This window comes from Lissotriton vulgaris, chromosome 5 (genome assembly GCF_964263255.1).
Source record: "Lissotriton vulgaris chromosome 5, aLisVul1.2, whole genome shotgun sequence".
NCBI classification, from domain to species: domain Eukaryota; kingdom Metazoa; phylum Chordata; class Amphibia; order Caudata; family Salamandridae; genus Lissotriton; species Lissotriton vulgaris.
The window spans coordinates 329,343,338-329,363,474 of NC_141693.1; positions in this window are offsets into that span (position 1 = coordinate 329,343,338).

Below are 20,137 nucleotides of genomic sequence, written 5' to 3' on the forward strand. Positions count from 1 at the left end.
AGGGATCGACAAAATAAAGTTTGTTATTAGCAAGCTGTTTTCCTCTGCCCCCACCCTGTAGCCCTCTGAATTCGGACTTTCAGGTTTTAAATATTCTGTGCGTGATAACAAAGTTGTAGACAAATGTTTTTTGAAAGCGTTGTAAATGTTTTGGAAACATCCGCCTGATCCACATTTGAAAAGTCGGGGTAGTAAGGCGAGAGAAAAAATGCTTTAAATAATTGCAGAGATATTTGTACAGATTCAGTTGTTTACTTTGGCGCTAAACACTTCCGCACCCCCTCTTTAAATGGTTGTTTGACCAGATCGGAGTAAATCAATTTGACCAGCACCTGTTAGCGCCTCATTAACATTTATTAACGATGTCCGTCTGGCACGCAGCTTCCAGTGTGGAACAAACTCCTGTTCCCAGACCTGCAGTCGAGCTTCAGAGGTGGGTTAGTTCTTGCCTTTCTGTCCCCCCTAATCGGCACGCCTTGATCAAGTCTCTTCTGCGCTGCTTCTTTCTAATGTTTTCTACAACCCTTTTCTGCTGTGAACTTTCAACACTTCTTATTTTGCCAGTTTCACCTATCGTCCCGCCTTAGACTTGCTCATTCCCTTTTCAAGTATCGCTCTTTCACATGGGCCCCTTCTCTGTTTAGAGCTAGGGGGCTCTAGTGTGTTGCAGAACCCCTATAACTGGTTGTCCACCCTTCTCGGGAACTATTAGTGTGCATCCATCCCTTTTGTTTTCCTATAGAGGTGCCATCCAATTCAAACCACATACATCCACCCCAAACAAAACAAACATTTGCAATGCAATAGTTCTCACATTTAAGCATGTTTGAGATATTAGCATTGTAAATTATAATGCATTATATTTATGTTTTGGTTTTTAAAAGCCAATACCTTAAACTCTCGCAAATGCGAAACCTATTGCATTGCAAATGCTTGTTTATTTTGCAGATAACAAATAGCTTGCTGGCATCCTCAGTATTAAAACAAAGTTGCAGCTCTTCGGCTCCTCCTTACATTGTTGCTTGGGGGCACAGCTAAGCCCTCGGCGCACCAAGAGACTTGCAGATGCAAGGGGACAGTGTCCGCTGTTCAGAGGTATCTCCTTAGTGGATGCCTGCTTGGGGATCACTGTAGGAGGACCATGCCCCAAGCAGAGATGTGCCCTCTAGACCCCAGTGGGTTGAAAGGGGAGGAGAGACCTACCCTCGGGCAGTTGCTTCCCACCTAAGTGTCCCAACAACTCCCACTGGGGTGAGCAGATTGAAAGGCTTACCTCCAATCTGCGCATCCCATGGGGCAGAATGCCCACTAGGCATTTATGATTCGCCCCCTAAGCCAGTACTGTTGTTGTGCCCCCCAGGCATGGTCGATTAGGGCAATTACTCCCAATCAGCCCTACTCTGGGGCATAACGCACACTAGTCAACGTGGATTGATAAAAGAAGAAGAATAATCGTGTGGGGGTATGGGCAGACTTGTTTTGGTATTGAGCAACACCCTCACCTTTAGAGCACAAGCAGTCTTTCTAGGCCCCTGAAGAGGGCAGATTGTGGGCTTTACCCCCAATCTGACTTTCCCAGGGGGGCAGAAATCTCTTGGACATCAGGAGCTATATTACAGAAAGTACCCTGGGCATTTGTACCCCCAGGGCACTTTGGTATTAAGGAAGGAGTAGAATAAGGAGTTATGCAGTGACTGCCAGGATTTACCACATGCTTCTATACATTGAGAAGACATCATTCATGATTGCTAACCAGCCCCTAGTCTCAGCCTAAATAGACTTTACAGGATCGGACTATATTTTATAAGCCAATACCTGTTCAATCCTGGGAACAGGTTTACTCGTTTTGTTATCACCATTACACGTAGGCTACACTACAGGGTTAGGACAGAGTTTGATAAAAGGGCCCCATAGGTCCTGAGAAATGCCTCAATAATTACTTTCATCCCATACATGTTGTTTTAATCTTGTACCTGGCGGACTTGAACAAAGAAGCCTTTTATTAATCACCAGTGGATACAATTTTAGCAGTCTAAGGACAAGTTTAGGACAGAACTAGTCCAAAAGTACACTGACCAGGCTTCTGAGCAACTTATTCGCTGGCAGTGAGCTACACCTGTGATGAAACATGCCACCTAGGGTGGACGAGGGGTCATTTTAGAAGGAATACCTTAACAAACATTGGATATGTTTCTACTGTGGGAGGAGCACACCCTTTGGTTTGCTTAGAAGTAGTGAAGGGGTCATAGAGGCTTGGGCAGCCCCTTCTTTTATATTAATTTCAATGGTGGTACTGAGAGTGGGCATTACCCTCATTTACATGGGTGGCCCTCATGCAAATGAGGGACATTTGCCTCTGCGCCTGTGGTGAATTACAGACTCTGGTGCTGAGGCAAAAAATAATATTGGGAAGCGCACACATATAAAGGTGGTGCAGCCAGTGTGCCCCCCCCCCCCCCTTCCCCCCCGAAAGTGCTGCTTGGGAGGAGAGCATGAGGGTCATGGCAGCCTAATGAAATAGGTTGTTACTTATTTAAACACAAACGAAGAGTAAACATGCATTTTGGGCACCACATCCCATTCTGTTGTTCACGTTTTCCTCCCTTAGTGATCTGGACGGTTTGTGCCCAACGCCCAAATGCCTATGAGACCACCAGGGTAAAAAAAAAGGGTATAGGTTTGGTGGTGCTTTCCCTTTCAGACATCAAGATGCCCCAGACAGTTGTTTGGGCCTCCCTGCAGAGGGACAATAACTACTAATCTGGGGGCAGAAAGCCCCCTCCCTCCAGCAAACGGGTAGGGAAGTAAAGGGAAGGGGTGCTGGACTGTCTTGGCTTCAGGCCCCAGACATCGAAGTGTATTTCTCCCGGCAGCAGGAGGCAGGATGGGTGGTTTACTCACTCTGTGGCCCATTTGACAAAGCTACACCCAAAGAAATGTTGTTCTTTTTTTTCTTTGTTATAATTGCAATATTCAGACTCTGGGTTGGCTGGAACCCTACCAACCATGGGCATATCTGAAAACTAGAGATCCGTGAAAGACTAGGCTTCAGGGCGGTTTATGTCTCTACATGCTTTCTTAAACAGAATTTCATGCAAAGTTCAATGTATGGGTAGAAAAATGCATGTTAGAAATGGGGTTTCTGGTTGGCTAGAGTATGCACCAGAGCCGGGCAGAACCCACCATTCTAGTCAGGGTAAGGGAGTTACACACACGACATCCCCTGCTCACCCCTTGGTAGCTTGGCAGAGCAGTCAGGCTTATCCCATAGGCAATGTGTAAAGCGATTGCGCAACACAAACTTACTAGTGACACACTAGGGCACACCACAAAAAGAGACTTCCACAAAAGGAGACTCCACACAAGTTTATATAAAAATATCCTTTCTATTATACACAAAATACATTAGACCGCAATCACATAAATAACTACGCGACTAGGCAATGGCCATTACACAGAATATAAACCACTTTGCCAACTAGGCAATTATCCTGCCATCACATAGATCATAAATCACTCTGTAGTATGTAAAGCACATTAGACCACAAATCACATAAACCACTTTCCCCCCTAGGAAATAGTCTTAACCCTACATATCATAAATCAGGTTTTGCCCGCTAGGCAGTTGTCATAAACATGTTAGTGCAAAAAGAAAATACTTGTAAGGTTGCCTACATTATAGAACATCATCAAACATCACATAGTACTTGTTATTCTGGCTAGTATAAGGCATACGTCATAACCATGGGGCATGAAATGCATGAATCACTAACCATCATTGCACAGAAATTGACAAACAGCACCCAAAGCTACAAGCCAGACAAAGATCACAAGAATTCTATGGCAGCGCTCTTGTATGCTCTTTAGATTCTCCAGCGACCGGCTCAGAGGCACCTGTGTCCCTATTACCCGTAATATGGTACCTTGTGTGAGAGCCGCTTACAGCGTCAAGAACATCTCCCTACTTTGGTGGGGTTTTAGGAGAATGAAAAGGTGTGCAGGTCCATGCAGAGTTTAGCCTGCACACATGGCTACATCACCACCAAATCCTTGCCCTCAGGTACGTGATCAACAAAGGGGAAGGCATCGCACTGCCAACGTTTGCGTAGGGTGACCAACTGTCCGTAAATTTCACGGACAGTCGTCATTTTGGTGTGATGTCCATAGTCATTCCTTTTAGGGACGCCTTTTGTCCATAATTTTGGACATTAATTACAGCGTTCCCTGCCAGAAGCCCCAAGAGATTAAAAGTTCTCCGAGACTTTGCACCTCTCTGTTGAACTCCAAAGGCTGCTGCAGCCCCTCCCTCAGCTCTCAAAGGCTGTGGGCAGGCCCATTGTCATTCTGATTGAGGCGGACTATCCCCTTTCGAATGACAATGCGCCCACCACCTGCCTTTAGCATATCATGTGCTGGTGAGATGTAGTTAGTGATTACAGAGGATCTTTCACCAAACGGAGCACTGTGGGGAACTTGCCACCTTGAGTAATTTGTCAATGTTGTACACAGAGTGAACAGGGCAGGAGCAGTGATGGGACAGAAGAGGCGAAAGGAGAGGTGACCGGGCAGGTGAAGTAACAAGCACAAGAGTTGACAGGACAGTAGAGGCAACAGGAAAGGAGATGTGATTGGGCAGGAGAAGTGACTGGGCAGGAGAGGTGATTGGGCATGAGCAGGAGCGGTAACCGGGCAGGAGCAGTGAACAGAAAGGGGAGGTGACGTGGCAGGAGAAGTGACTGGGCAGGAGAAGTAACTGGGCAGGAGCGGTGATCGGGCATGAGCAGGAGTGCTACTGGACAGGAGCAGTGAATGGGCAGGAACGGTGAACAGGCACGAGCGGTGAGGAGACAGGAAAAGTGACTGGGCAGGAGCAGTGACTGGGCAGGAGCAGTGACTGGGCAGGAGAGGTGACAGGGCAAGAGAGGTGACAGGGCAGAAGAAGTAAAGGGGAGGAGAGGTGACTGGGCAGGAGAGGAGACGGGGCAGGAGAGGTGACGTAACAGGAGAAGTGACGGAACATGAGAAGTGACAGGCAGGAGCGGTGATTAGGCATGAGCAGGAGCGGTGAACAGGGCAGGAGAAGTGACTGGGCAGGAGAATTATCATGGGGTTGTGTCGCCCTTGTTCCTCGCAAGGGGAAGTAAGTGCAACGCAAAACCTAGAATTCTATTTACCACGCCACGCATATATGTATGTAAAACTAACAAAAAACACAATTGAAGTGCAGTCTTCTTACAAATTAAAATTAAAAAACCCTGAATGTCGTAAGTTATGGCTAGGAGCACAATCCATAACTAGCAAAACAGCTATGCAGACCATAACTGGCACACCAGATGCAATGTTCATGACCTCACACTTAATGAAATAGATGCAGTTACTATTCTTGTAAATAATCTTACAGATGAGATTACATATCACATTATCCTTGCCACTCTGCCAGAGATGACTTGAAATGTAGTATCATTAACTGGTTTGATTGTGTGTTGCTGTTTAATTACTTTTTGCTTTTAGATGTTATTTACTGGCATAATTATTGTGAGGTCATGCGCTTGATATTTTGTGAGGTGCCTGTATATGTGTAAATTCTGTCAAATCCCTATTTGTATAACACCTTCCAAAACAAATCTTTTCCCCTTAGTCCTGACACAGCTGGGCTGGTCGCAGGGCATGGCCTATGACAAAGCCCTGCACCTTAAATTCCGCTGGCAGCCAACCTCAGCTGCGCGTGGCGTTTGGATAGGCATTGCACTCCTACTCCCCATCTGCCCCCTGCAGTCAACACCCACATGTTGCTGTTGGCCAAGCACAGCATTAGGAGCTCTAAATACTTAATTCATTTTTTTCAATTGTTTGTAGGATTTTTTTTTTGATCTTGTGCTTGATTCGGAACTCAGTGACACAGAAGGGTTTGCAGGACTGATGGAAGGCCTAGACTTTACGAATACAGCATAGGATTTGCTAATCCTGTGATAACAAAAATCACCTTTTTAATACCACGGGGTGTTTGCAGCTCCACTCCCACTTCCCCAACCACACATGGACTTCGCAGTCAGGGTAGGTTCACCCTGCTACCTTATGCGTTTTTCATGCTGCTTTTTCCAACACAGAGATCATAAGATATGCCCTTATTTACGGGTATTTAGCATAGCTCTGCGCTGCAAGTCCTCTTACTGTGCTGCCATCCACCAAAGTGAAAGGGCAGGAATGCATTGTATTTATGCAATACGGTAAATTCCTGCCCGTGCAACCTGCGCTGCTGCCGTTTCGGCTGCCTAGCGCCAATGTAGGCACCCTTGCACCATGGTGTAAGGGTGCCTGTGTAGTCGGCAGGATTGATTTTGTGAAGGAAGGGGCACAAAACAAACCTAAGAGGCGTTTTCCTCTTTCTATGTGTGCTGTATAATGCACCACACATAGAAAGAGGAAAATATATTTCTCCTCATTATGCCTCACCTCGGGAAGCACAACAAATTGGCGCTTCGTCAAATTTACATGATCTTTTTAATCTGGGGCAGCATCAAAATCCATGGGTGTTGCAAGGGAAACCCATTGCAACACCCACGGAATGGCTCCCGAGTGCAGAGTAAGGCAAGACCGCAATTTGCGCTGCGTTGCCTTACTCCATATCTATGAGGACACCCAAAGTAACGCCTAGTGGCTTTGTGTGGCCTCATATACATGATTTAATAATCTGTGCCTCCGGAGTGTCACAAAAAGTGACACTCTGGCGGCGCAGGGCACTTGTATATAAGCCCTTCAAGTGTTGGGTAATGGCAGCTGCAACAGAAATGCATCTGTGATGTCTCTCCAAACAGATTGCACAGGATTCTTGAATCCGGAATGGGATCAGCAATGCGCAAAAGTAGAAATGGATCCCTAGATCAAGGGGGTGCCTTTATGTTTTTTAAATGGAGCCGCTAACCTGCGAATTAAAATTGAATATATCTCTAAAATGTAACCTCTTTATGCCAAACCCAGCACCTTTTTGAGGACTCATTTCTCAAAAGCTAGTAAGCGGATTTACATAAAACTACAATTACTATTTGCTTATTACTATTCAGCAAAGTTCTGCATTTGTGCTAATTTTGGTGTAAATTGTTCTGCTATTTAAAGTGACGTTATAGTTGGGCGTTGAAATTAGGTAAAAACGATTTTTAAAAACAAAAAAACCCTCCAAAATCCACCAGATATAGTTAACTGAGTAAATGATAACAAGCGCTCTTGCAATGCACTGCTTATGACCACGCTTACTAAATCACTCATAACTTCAATTTAACATTTTTCCCAGTGAGTTTCCATGTTTTTTTATGTAAGCTAAGATCCTATTACAATACCGAACTACAACGCAACATCACTTTAACCTTTGTTTTTTCTTTAGTGAATATACATATAATACCAAAATGTTAGTATTTTAATATTTGTGCGCTGTCGAGCAATTGAGAAAATAGGTAGGCTTAGTAAATGAATATGAAAAGGGGATGCTGTACTTATGCAGACAAACAACCATTTAACTATTTTTAGCCCCTTTAAAAATACATTAGGTCACTAATTACTAAAAATCCACAACTCCTCTTACGTTTTCCCCTCTTTGGTTTCATGCTTGCATTAACATCTCAATGTTCATTTACTTCAGCTGTCTCTTGAGGAAAGGCTTTAAATGTAACAGCTCCTATTCCAACAAAATGATGTTCAGGAGTGCTTCAACTATGTTGCTCAATGTCAGACTTTATTTTCACATGGCTGAGGAAGCTAGTGTGAACTAAAATGGGCTCATAACCTCTATGAGAACATCATGAGAGAAACAGTTTCCTCTGAAAATATGGTTCATCAAATCCCAGCAGAAGATGAGCATTTTTCATAGGGTAAAATCACCTTAGAGCTCACCACAATTTCTTAAATTAGTGTGGTACCACCAACAAATTTTTTATATTGTGAATAAAATATGTTCCCACCTTATATGTGACCCTCAAAATCAGGCTTTCACTGCATGTATTTCAGTGGGGACCATGTCCATGTAACGGCGGCCACAACATATTTTTCAGGTTGTGGCCATCCAATGAGGATTGACTAGTCCCCTTTAAAGTAACTAATCAGAGCATGTTTGGAGACCAACAGAGCAGATATCACAATTTTTTTAACCCCATCATGACCACCCAAGCGCCTCTTTAAACGCACATTGCATGAAAACAGTTGAACAGATTTACACCCAAAAAAAAACAAGAGTCCTGAGGGCATTTCTAACTTTTTGCCAAAATAGGTGTCATTCCACTCAGCCAATTTTTTTTATATTGCGTCCCAAAATGTATTGCAGGAATTAGCCTGGGAAATCAAGGTTTTGGGACACCGTTTCTTTTTTTCTTCATCCCCTTGATGGATCGTAGTGGAACTTTCAGGAAAGATGTAACGGTATGGTGGATTACCGTTTTTTTTGGGGGGGTGGGGGAGTTTCATGAAGATCTTTAAATGGCACCAAAGTGATTACATTAAAAAAATAAACGCTCTTCCTATGGAAAATGACCTAAACATAATTGCATTGTGTAATATATATTTTTTTAACTTTTTGTCTGGGTTTTCATACGCAAACAAATACAATTATTGCGTGTCGGTTGTATTATTCTGAAGCAGTACATAATTACAGTTCAAATAATTGCTAATCAGTAGCATACATGTAAGTCAGTGATTTAACTGAGACAGCCACTGGAACATCGTGTTGGGCGGTAAGTGTTGGTGTGGTAAGCAACAATATGTTGGGGTGTCTGTCACGATAAGTGGGATGGTACCCCTAAAGTGAGGAAGGGGAGTGGCAATTCGAACTCCGTGATAGGTGGTGCCTCATTTGTAAAGGACACTGGAGTAAGACCAGGGCGAAGATCCTATTGCGGTGTGTTTGATGTCGCATGTTGGGTTGAGGGCTGGACAGACTAATTTGCATATAGCCAGGTTCTGAGCTGGGATGGTGCAGTGAGCTAAATAACGGTGATGGATCAAGCCCTGATCTTTGGACTGGGTAAGAGTGGTCTGCTTAATTCAGACAATCTGTTCATCACCACCCCCTTTTCTAAATCGTTTTTGGCCACTATAGGTGTGGCAGGGTATACTCAGACATGAGTCCCTTGCTCACTGCACCATCAGGATTCAAGCAAGCCAGGCCGACGATGGCTGAAATGCCAGAAACCGGTCCCCGGAAGCTTGTCTCCTTTCCGGTGAAGAATTGGCTTGGTAGTTTGGTCTGCCCTGTTCCCATGATGCACTGGGCCAGGGACAGACTAATTTGCATATAGCCAGGTTCTGAGCTGGGATGGTGCAGTGAGCTAAATAACGGTGATGGATCAAGCCCTGATCTTTGGACTGGGTAAGAGTGGTCTGCTTAATTCAGACACTCTGTTCATCACCACCCCCTTTTCTGAATCGTTTTTGGCCACTATAGGTGTGGCAGGGTATACTCAGACATGAGTCCCTTGCTCACTGCACCATCAGGGTTCAAGCAAGCCGGGCCGACGATGGCTGAAATGCCAGAAACCGGTCCCCGGAAGCTTGTCTCCTTTCCGGTGAAGAATTGGCTTGGTAGTTTGGTCTGCCCTGTTCCCATGATGCACTGGGCCAGGGACAGACTAATTTGCATATAGCCAGGTTCTGAGCTGGGATGGTGCAGTGAGCTAAATAACGGTGATGGATCAAGCCCTGATCTTTGGACTGGGTAAGAGTGGTCTGCTTAATTCAGACACTCTGTTCATCACCACCCCCTTTTCTGAATCGTTTTTGGCCACTATAGGTGTGGCAGGGTATACTCAGACATGAGTCCCTTGCTCACTGCACCATCAGGATTCAAGCAAGCCGGGCCGACGATGGCTGAAATGCCAGAAACCGGTCCCCGGAAGCTTGTCTCCTTTCCGGTGAAGAATTGGCTTGGTAGTTTGGTCTGCCCTGTTCCCATGATGCACTGGGCCAGGGACAGACTAATTTGCATATAGCCAGGTTCTGATCTGGGATGGTGCAGTGAGCTAAATAACGGTGATGGATCAAGCCCTGATCTTTGGACTGGGTAAGAGTGGTCTGCTTAATTCAGACACTCTGTTCATCACCACCCCCTTTTCTGAATCGCATGTCGGGTTGAGGGCTGGACTGGTAGTGTGCAACTCTGGGCTAGAATTATGAACAAATATATATGCAAACAAGTGTAGGTGGAAACTCATGAGTTATTTAGTGGTGGCTTGATCTTTCTAGGTCCGCTTGAAGATGCAGAGCGCGCAGGCTTCTCGTATGTTGATGAGATCAGTGACCTCATGCAGCAAGCTTTGGGCCAAAAGCTAAGAAGTGGATAGGGACAGGCAGGACCACAACATATGCCATAAATCAGCAGAAGCGGAATGGCAGTGGGGGCAGCTATGGTGTGCATTAAGGAAGTAACAGTTGAGCTGCTGTGGCATGCGGTAGGCCTGATGTATTATGGAGAATTCTATGCTTTTAAACTGGGCATTTCTAGACACATGATGGCAGAATTCCAGAGCCTCGTCCCACTCAGTCGTCCTACATAGTCCGCCCATTTACCCACAAAGTGCTCCTGTATGGCCTTGTATATTCATGTTATCAGGTGAAGCCCTGTCCACATGTTTAGCAAAGTCTGTATAATGTAATGTTTTGTGGTACTCGTGTGTCGACCAGAGGATATGGCTTGTGTTATGCAGCTGTCAGTAGGCGAGAAACTGCTCCGTAGAATAGCATGGTTCGAGACCAGTTGGTCGAAGGTCAAGAGGTGGCTATCTGTAAAGAGGTTACCAATTATGGTCAAGGATGGTTCCTGCCAGCTCCTCACATCACAGGCTGAATAGGATCCAGGAAATTGTGGCAAGCCCCGCATGGGGAGTGCTGGGGCATTTGGTGGAATGTGGTGCGTGAGGTGTGAAACTCTAGCAAAACATTTAAAGATGACCGTGACTTTCAGTGACCATGTTGACTTGGAGTGGGGGGGTGGGACCGGTCCAGCTCTATATCAAGAACACAATAGTAGTCCCCAATGAGTATCCATGGTATCCGAGTTCTGTTTGATAAAATGCCTAAGAGCGTGGCCCAGTTCAAGTCAAGTCATAACATTTATATAGCGCACTACATACCCAGAGGGTTTCAAGGCGCTTAGGGAGGGGAGGTGGATTATTTGTCAAATATCCACGTTTTGAGCTGCTTTCTGAACGCTAGGTGATTCTGGGTGAGGCGAAGGTAAGCGGGGAGTGAGTTCCATGTTTTGGCAGCCAGGTATGAGAAGGATCTGCCTCCCATGGTGGTCTTGTTGATGCGAGGTACCGTGGCGAAGGCTTGGCTGGAGGAGCGAAGTTGGCGGGAGGGGGTGTAGAAGGATAGACGAGAGTTGAGGCAATCTGGTCCGATGTCGTAGAGTGATTTGTGTGCGTGGGTAAGCAGTCGGAAAGTGATCCTCTTATTTACGGGTAGCCAGTGGAGGTCTTTAAGGTGACCAGAGATGTGTTCGTTGCGTGGGATGTCTAGTATGAGCCTGGCTGAGGCGTTTTGGATTCGTTGTAGTTTCTTCTGGAGTTTAGCGGTGGTACCTGCGTAGAGGGTGTTTCCGTAGTCCAGTCGGCTCGTGACTAGAGCGTGGGTGACTGTTTTCCTTGTTTCAGAGGGTATCCAGCGAAATGTTTTTCTGAGCATGCGAAGAATGTTAAAGCAGGAAGAGGATACGGCGCTGACTTGTCTGTTCATTGAGAGTGAAGAATCCAGGATGACGCCAAGGCTCCGTGCGTGGTCTGTCGGGGTGGGAGCTTTTCCGAGGGCTTCCGGCCACCAGGAGTCGTCCCATGCAGAGGGGGATTTACCTAAGATGAGGACTTCTGTTTTGTCTGAGTTCAGTTTCCCCCATCCCTATCTATAATGGTACCAAGTACCTGAAAGGGGACGCCTAGCCGAATTCCAAGTAATGCATTGTGGGCGTATGCAGAGTAATGGTGGCAAAAACAAACTCCCTCCCTTCCTTTTGTAAGTGCTACAATTCTGTATCCATGATGTGGGTTTCTTGAAGAAATATGTGCGTTCTGAAATTTAATGTATGAGTAGACTGAGTATCACTTTCTTGCTGTATGCATGCCACACATATTCAGGGTGAGGAACCCGGCCATAGCGGAAGGGTGCTTCCAGGTGAGCCCCCCCCCCCCCTTCGTGTTAATGAGACTACTCTCTCTACAAATTGAGTGATGTATGCCTGCTTAGTTGAATCGTTCAGAGGTAAACTGTGTTAACAAGGGAACAAACAAAAACCCACAACATGTGGGACCTATTGCAAACTGACTAGAGCCTCATGTCATTTAATAAGATGGGGGCAGTAACTGAGTGAGCGGTGTGTAAGAATGGACTAGCGCTGGATTCCAGCATCTAATCTGAATGGAGCCTAGCTACGGTGAAACTCGGGTGGGCTCCCCACCCTGACATCGGCTCGCTGAGGGGTTTATGTTAACATAATCCTTGGACACTGTGCAGTCTCTGTGGTGTTAGTCAACATTTGGTGATCAATGTCAAACTAGGCTGCACCGCCTGAGTGTCGTTGGGGAATAATGGTACTGTTCTCGATTTTCAGAGGTCCAGTTAATCCGACAGCTTTCAGGATGGCGTCTTGAACTTTGAAGGGGAGAAGCTTTGCTAGCAAGGGGGCACGACGGCATGCCCAGAACAGACCACTGCTCTGGCACCTTGTGGGCTCTTTCCAACAAAAACGGCATTAAGTCAGAGGCAGAGATGAACATTTTGAACCAGTTCTCCATGAAGGTTAATAGGTTGCAGCCCTCGATTCCCTCTGGCAGACCCAGGATGCACATGTTGCTCCGGTGAGAGAACCCTTCGACGTTCTCTGCCCTCCCCTCAAGCAAGACAGGTTGGCCGTGGACTGTGGCTGGAGCACCACCATTGTTCTCTCTCCCTCTGTAACTCTGTCCATTTCAAAGAAAACCTAGCTCTGCCACTTGTTCTCCATTGAGATTTGTGAGTTTTCAATAGCTGCATGGACTTTGATTAACTGGTTGTCAGTGGGCACCGGGAAGCGCAGGGAGTCCTCAGGCATAGGGGTCTCCGGCACGAAGGTTGGTGGATTGGCTGCCAGGGGTGCTCGTGTAGGTGCGGTTGATCTCAGGTGGCCCATTGCAGGAGGGACAGCAGTGCCGATGGAGATACAGCCGTGAAAATCAGCTGAAGGGGGATACGCCACTTTCTGGTGCGTTCATGTGGGAGAAAATTGGCATCCAACTCCTCAAGACCTGCTGCAAGGGTGGCTTTGAGCACCCGTTGCCCCAGGACTGTAAGCCCCCCCCGTGCCAGTTTAGCAGGGCATGGGTCTCCACCCAAGTGCAATAGGGCCCCCAAGGGTTGCTGTCAACCAGGCTCAGCAAGCCCGGAGTGGTTATATGGTTAGTCCACTGTGGTTCTCCGGTTGCACAGACTCTGGAGTGGTAGGTGTAGAAAGAGTCATGGGTTACAACCTGCGTATCCCAAACAACTCCTGGAGTCTTACTTTTGCCGGTGATTTCGTTAACCCTCAGCAAGCTAGCATTCTCACTGTGGCTGCTTCAGAGCAGTCAGTAAGAGAGGGCATGGACCCCCCTCAATTAGAGTAGTGAGTACCTGTGAGTGCTGATTGCAATGTTTCAGCCTGTAGATCAGGTGGGAAGCGGGCCCTGATGATTGTAGTAAACTACTTTGTGCATCTTCCTTTACTACAATGATCTGTAATAATGTCTGCGAAGGGGGAGGAGCCTAGCCTGCAGCCGAGATGGCCGCCTAGCCCTTCGGCTCCGCCGGCCCTTGCGCCCTTCGCCGACATCCTGGCAAGAATCCTGTGCCTCCGAGCCCTGCGCTTACCTGCGCTACACTCCTGACCACGTTGCTGTAGCTCCGGTCGCGAACGGAGCTTCCCCGGCGGAGTTGAGCCCCGGTTTCCATTTCGGCCCTTCAAGCGGGAGCAGCCGGGCTATTGTCTGGTGGGGACGGACGGCGGCGACAACGACAGCAGCGGCCGCTGCGGTGAGGGGGGAGCCGGTGCACCGGACCTGGAGCGCGGTGCTGCAGTTCTCACAGCAGCCCTTTCCTTGCTCGGCTGCCCAGCGCGACTCGCTCGCAACATTGTAGCAGGCTCCCGTTGATTGTATCCCAGCCCAGCTGGAGGGCCGGGATCGCGTCTTTGTTGCAGCCTTCAGCAGCGGCCGCCATCTTCCGCATCGGACGCCCTGATCTTGCCGGTGGGTTTCCCTGCACCACAGTTTCTCCTGTCCTTGGAGCCTCTCCACGACCGGCTGCCTCCACGTTTCCTGCACCGCCAGGGCCCCACAGAAAGCACATCACTTTCCAGATACCGATGGCTGGTGAAGGGGGCTTGCTTCCCGGGGCGCTCGATGGTTGCTTGCCTAAGATGGCGGACGAAACAGCTCCCTCCATCCTTGGTCCACCGCTGGAGCTCCGCGACATCCTGGCTGCGCTGGAGGACCTGCGGCTGGCCTTCCGCGACTTTGCCACTGATTTGAGGGACCGGCTTGATGGGACTTTTTCAGCTGGCCATGATGATACTCCAGTGCGGCATGTTAAGCCACATCTTCAGCCGACTGTCGGTGGATCACCCGAGTTGAGGTATGTGGCAGTGACGGGGGGACGTGACCCAGTGCCCGCTGCGGTACTCTTCGGTTCTGCCCTGGAGGAGTCTGACAATACTGCTCCCTTGGTGTGGCCGGAGCTCGTGCCTCAGTTGCCGTTTTGCCCATCTCCTTTGTCGCCACGTTTTTGAGCGTCCTCCTGGACTTGCTTCCTGCACATCGGCCGGCCACTACTTTGGAACTTGTGCATCGTCCTGCTCCCTATTGCTCTAGCCGTGGCATGGCAGCGGCGCATTCCTTGGTCCCTTACTATCGAGCTTCACTCCAGTTTGACTTGTCTCTTACACCTCGACTTCTGCAACGGACTCCATGGTGGTTCATCCCGTCCAGGCTGGCTGTATTGCACCTGACTTCTGTTGGACTGTGGATTCGAAGGGGCCAAGGCTGAGGAAGGGGATTTTCTTGTTGCACATTGGAACGTATAAGGCTGGGACTGGGACTTGTGACTGTTGGAGGTACTTGTAGCATGGGTGTTAGGTTGGGGCCTGGGGTTGGGTGACCGCGGGTAACTATTTTGCTTGCTTGGACTAGATCCTTGGCCCTCCTCCGATCAACCGTGACATTCTATTTCTTTTTCTTCTCTTTTTCTTCTTCTACATTTCGGGTACTCTTCTGGGGCGACAGACACACTGCTAGGGGGGGGTAGGCCGTAGCCTCTGCATGCGTGTAGGGTGGGGGGTATATTTCCTTGTTGGTTTTTTCATTTCTATGGGCCTCCTTTTTCTTACTTTCTTATCTCTTTTTCTCTTCTCCCTTTCTACTCTTTACCTTTCCAGCTTGTTCCTCCCTTTCTTATTTCTTGGGTCTATGGGAGGAGTGGGTACTTTTGGGTAGTGCTTGGAGATCGTCATGTGATGTGTTTTTTTATCTATCCTGATTTCATTGAGTGCGATTGATTGCCTTACGGATAATGCTTGCTGACCCTTCTTAAGATCGCTGCCCACTATAGTCCTAACTGCATTGCTCTGATTCGGATCCTTCCAGACCTGTTGCTATGGACTTATTTCAAAACTTTATAAAAATTAAACCTCATCATCCTGGCGCTTGGCGGCACAATTGTGTATAATGTAACCTGGTCTATTCGTGGTTGTACTGATATGCTGCCGAGTTGCAGAATTGCTTGCTGATGTGCCCTTTATTGTCGAGGCCGGCCTGAGGGTTGTAGGCCCGTATTTGTCTGCATATACTGTTAAATAAAGGTTTTCCAAAAAAAAATATAATAATAATGTCTGCGAAAGTAAGGGGCAAGGCAAGAGCCCCCTGCGCTGAGTTGTCCTGGAGTGGGCCTCTCAAGCTCAGCCAGGTTGTGCAGTGGAAGACCCTCCCACTACCAGTTGGCCTCGCACTGTGTCTGCGATCCAGTCATTGCCCACGGTTGCGTTCAGGCGTGCCGTGTTTCCACTACCCACGTTACTCCAGATGGCTCAGTCCAGTCCCCAAGTAGGCCAGCTCCTGCTCCTCCAATGGTGTCCTGCAGGTGTAGGCCCAGGCCAGCAGAACGCCCCGCTAGTCTTCCAGGAAGAGCCCACCCTCAAAGTGCACTTATACCTTCTCTTTTTACATCACTCATGATATGTTCAATGACAGCATTGCTAACAACACTGATGACATCTGAAGTGTCATAATTTATCACAACACTGCGCATGGTGAGGGCACACGTTCTAGTAACTTCAGGGCATGTGTTATAGTTAATTCAATTTACTATAACTGGTGAATTTCTGTGTGTTTTCTTTTTGTTTTCAATGTTATGTTGAAAGAGATCTTTGTACCAAACAATAACGTCACTTCAACCTTAGTTTTTCTCAGTGAATACATGTATACAAATATATTGTACAGATATGTGTGTGTATCTATATAGAAACATATAGATACAGAGCCATGATATACTGGTAATGACGTATTTAGGACGGGAGTGCCCAACTGATGCAGTGCGGGATAAGTCCCTGTGGTTCCCTTCGGGTTGATAGGTGGGAGGAGAGGAAGAGAGATGACTTCAGCTGCCCTGGGAGAGAGGGTTCCACCATGCAAAGCTATTGTCACTCACTGAGGCTTCCTGAAATGCAGAGAGAAGCCCATCCCATGCGGCTCAATGGGGCCCCTCCTCAGTACCCCCACCTCCTTCTCTGTGAAGAGCGACTACCTCTACCCCACCCCAACCGTACAGCCATGGCCCATCACTGTGCTGCACTCGCGAGTTTGCGGGCCTTCCAATGCAATGCAGTTGAGCACCTAACAAGTAGTAGCGCCAGATTGATGACATGTTTCACTGCATCATCCGCTCTTCCACACTTGTAGAGTCCTAGCAGGCAGCTGGTCACATTGTCCAGGTCTGAGCGAGCTGTGCAAGGGCCATGCATTCCTCTGTCCATTGTCCAAAGTGTGGAGGGCTTGCATCAAGGGATGCGGGGCAGGATCAGTATCTGTGATGCTCCACAAGTGCCCCAGCTCTGGCACAATGCGCCTATGCATAAGGAACTGACCTGCCGGGAGATTAGCCTGTTCCGTCAACAGGTTGAACAGGATGAGCGCCCGCCCCAGAAGAGATCACCCACAGTGAAGTCCCCTACAACCTCCCATAGCTACAAACCTGCCCAGCCTACAGGCCACCGGAAAATGCTCATGGAGCCGAGGGGGATCTCCTGGGAATACCCAGGATCCCCAAGCAATGACCACAATGCTCTGCGATAGCACCCATGTGCCACCTGAAGGCGGCTACTTGAGGAAACCTTCAGCATGAAGCATTCGGAGGAACACTTTCTGTATCAGTCTGTGCTCCAGCCTCCACCTCTGCTACCACATCCACTAGGTTGTGCCCAGCCAGCCAAAGAGTGGGCCACTAGAGTTGAGCCACTAAATAGTGCTCAATCACTGATGCCCCCCAACCATCTGTGCTCAGGTGTCAGCAGCAGTTTGGATAGGGCCACTCTGTGCCTCCCTTTGTTCCAGGTAAGGCCACCCATATATGTACTCAATACCTGAAAGGTGCTGCAGGGACAGGAAGTGGCACATTTTCAAATTGATATAGGAGCCTTGGCAACATCACCATTTTCGGGGACATCCCCCTGACCTTCACAGTAAGAAGAAGGGATCACCAAAAGGCAATCTGAGGCCGCAAGGAGGAAAGTGCTTTGTGACATTTCCATCGATTAAGTCCATTGTCGATTGAAAAATATTACTGCCCAAATATCTGCAGGTGTGCAGCTCCCACTTAAGGAAATGAACACCAACCACAATAACCTGCACGGGACACTCAGGGTCCAGCGAAAATAACCAGGTCGTAGTCCAGTTGATTTTCAGTACTGAGGTGGCTTTGAAGTAGTTTAGAATACGTCCAATTTCTGCTATACCAGTGTGCACATCTCTGATATATCGGGGTATACAGAAACAGCGTGTGTCTCGCTGCCAACCGGTATACCTCAGATGAGGCCAGACTGCTGCAGGCATTGCACCAGGGGGAGCTCCAACACCAGGACAAAGAGCAGGGGAGAGAGAGGGCCTCCTTGAAATGTGCCTATGCAAATGGGGAAGGCCTGTGAGATCTGTTATTTTATCTCGATTCTTGCTAATGGTTCAGAGTAAAGGAGTTTAATCAATCATAAGATCCAGCTCTGAATGTCTATCCTTTGCTGGGCATCAAACATGTAGTCTTAGTCCAGTAAGGCCAATGCAACAGGCCTCCTCCAGCAGCCTGTACAAACACGGATGTTGAGTGTTGTGGACCTGCCCAGTATAAACCCATTCTGATCTTGGTGGATCAATGGAGGCATGTGCTCCAATAAATGGCTGCCAGCATCTTGCTAAGGATTTTACAGTCCCTGCACGCATGGACAGCAGTCTGTTGGAGGGGACCTCCACCGAGTCGCATCCTGGCTTCAGGAGCGATGCAGGAGTGCCTCCCTCATGGACGGAGGCGGGTGCCCAACCGCCAAGGCTGTCGAGCAGAGTTCAGACAATATAGGGACCAGAAGGGTCTCGTATGTTTTGTAAAATTCAATAGGCAGCCGTCGCGGCCCGGGATTTTACAGGTGGGAGAAGAACGTATGGCACCTCTAATCTCCTGCTCGATTATAGGGCTGTCTAGGGCAACCTTATGCTCTGCGGGCACCACCAGCAGTGTGACTGTAGGCGGAAATCTTTGAATGGCTGGTTACCGCTAGACAGGTGTGGAGCTGTAGAGGATCTGGTAGTGCCTACAGAACGCATCATGGATCGACTATTAGGTGGACGTGACCAAGTGAGTGGTGATGTGGATGCAGGAAACCGTTTCAATGTCTGATGTAGGTCTTAGTAGCAACTCCAATAAACTGCCCAGTTTGTCACTCTCCACGTGCATCCTAGTTTGGTATGTCTTGTAATCCAGGCATCGCAGCAGCTTTAGCAACTGGACATGGTGGTCCATTGCTCCTGCCAGTACAGTTCATGCAGTGCCCTCTCTAAGTGCTGCCTGCTCAAGACCACCCAACGAGGCTTCCACCTATGCGCATCCTCTGCTAATAGTTCCCCGTGCCCCGAAGACTGTGTGAATACAATGTCCAGGTATACTGGATTTCAGCGCTTCCCATTCCACCAGTCGCATGGTGGTTGTGTTACTATTTTAAGCTATGAAATTGGGGAGCATCATGTGGCCCATTACGCAGAACACAGAGTCCTCTGGTGCAGCGGGCTGCATGTGCCAGGTAGGTACTGTGTGCATTTGATGCAGGTTGTGGTCTGACAGTGTCTTTCCCAGGTATTCTACCCCTGTAACATTGAGCTGTGAGATAGGGTGACCGAGGATAATGTCAAGCCAGACATGGAGATCTTAGGTCGGGGAATAAAAGGAAAATTCTCTAGTGGTCTGGTTCAGGGACCGCCAACTATCGAGCAGTGACCAATGGGTAAGCAATTGTGTGCTGCAGCGTGCACTGTAGGGGAACTGAGGAAAGGGATTGGACCTATCGAGGTCAGTATCCAGTGCACAATTAAAGTCGCCGCTGATGATCCAAGGCAACTGAGACCACTTAGTCAATAACAACGATATGTGTGCAAAAAAAGCATGACTGCGCAACATTAGGCATGTAGACGCTGCCTAACAATTCTTCCATCCCTCCAATTTTCCCTCAACAAACATATAACTCCCCTCCGGGTCCACCTCGACACACACACTCTGATCAGGTACAAAATCGGCCGTTCCAATACATTTAACCCTCCAAAGCTTCTTGCGTTTACACTGCCAACGCTTCTGGAGTCCCTGATCCTCCCCCTAGGCTATGTGTGATTCTTGCAAGAAGGCTATGTGAGCCCCCTGATATATTAATATACAGCGTGATGCTTACTGGCTGTGTCCATGCCCCAGACATTCCAAGGTAAGAATGATATTCTATCCATAAGGAAACCACTCTTGGTCCTTCTTCAGAAATTAATTGAAACTTTTAACCTTAAATTCCGCAACTGCAAGCTCAGCTCACCTTCTTCTTCTGCACGCTCAAAGAACTTAACTTTCTTTCAGACTATTT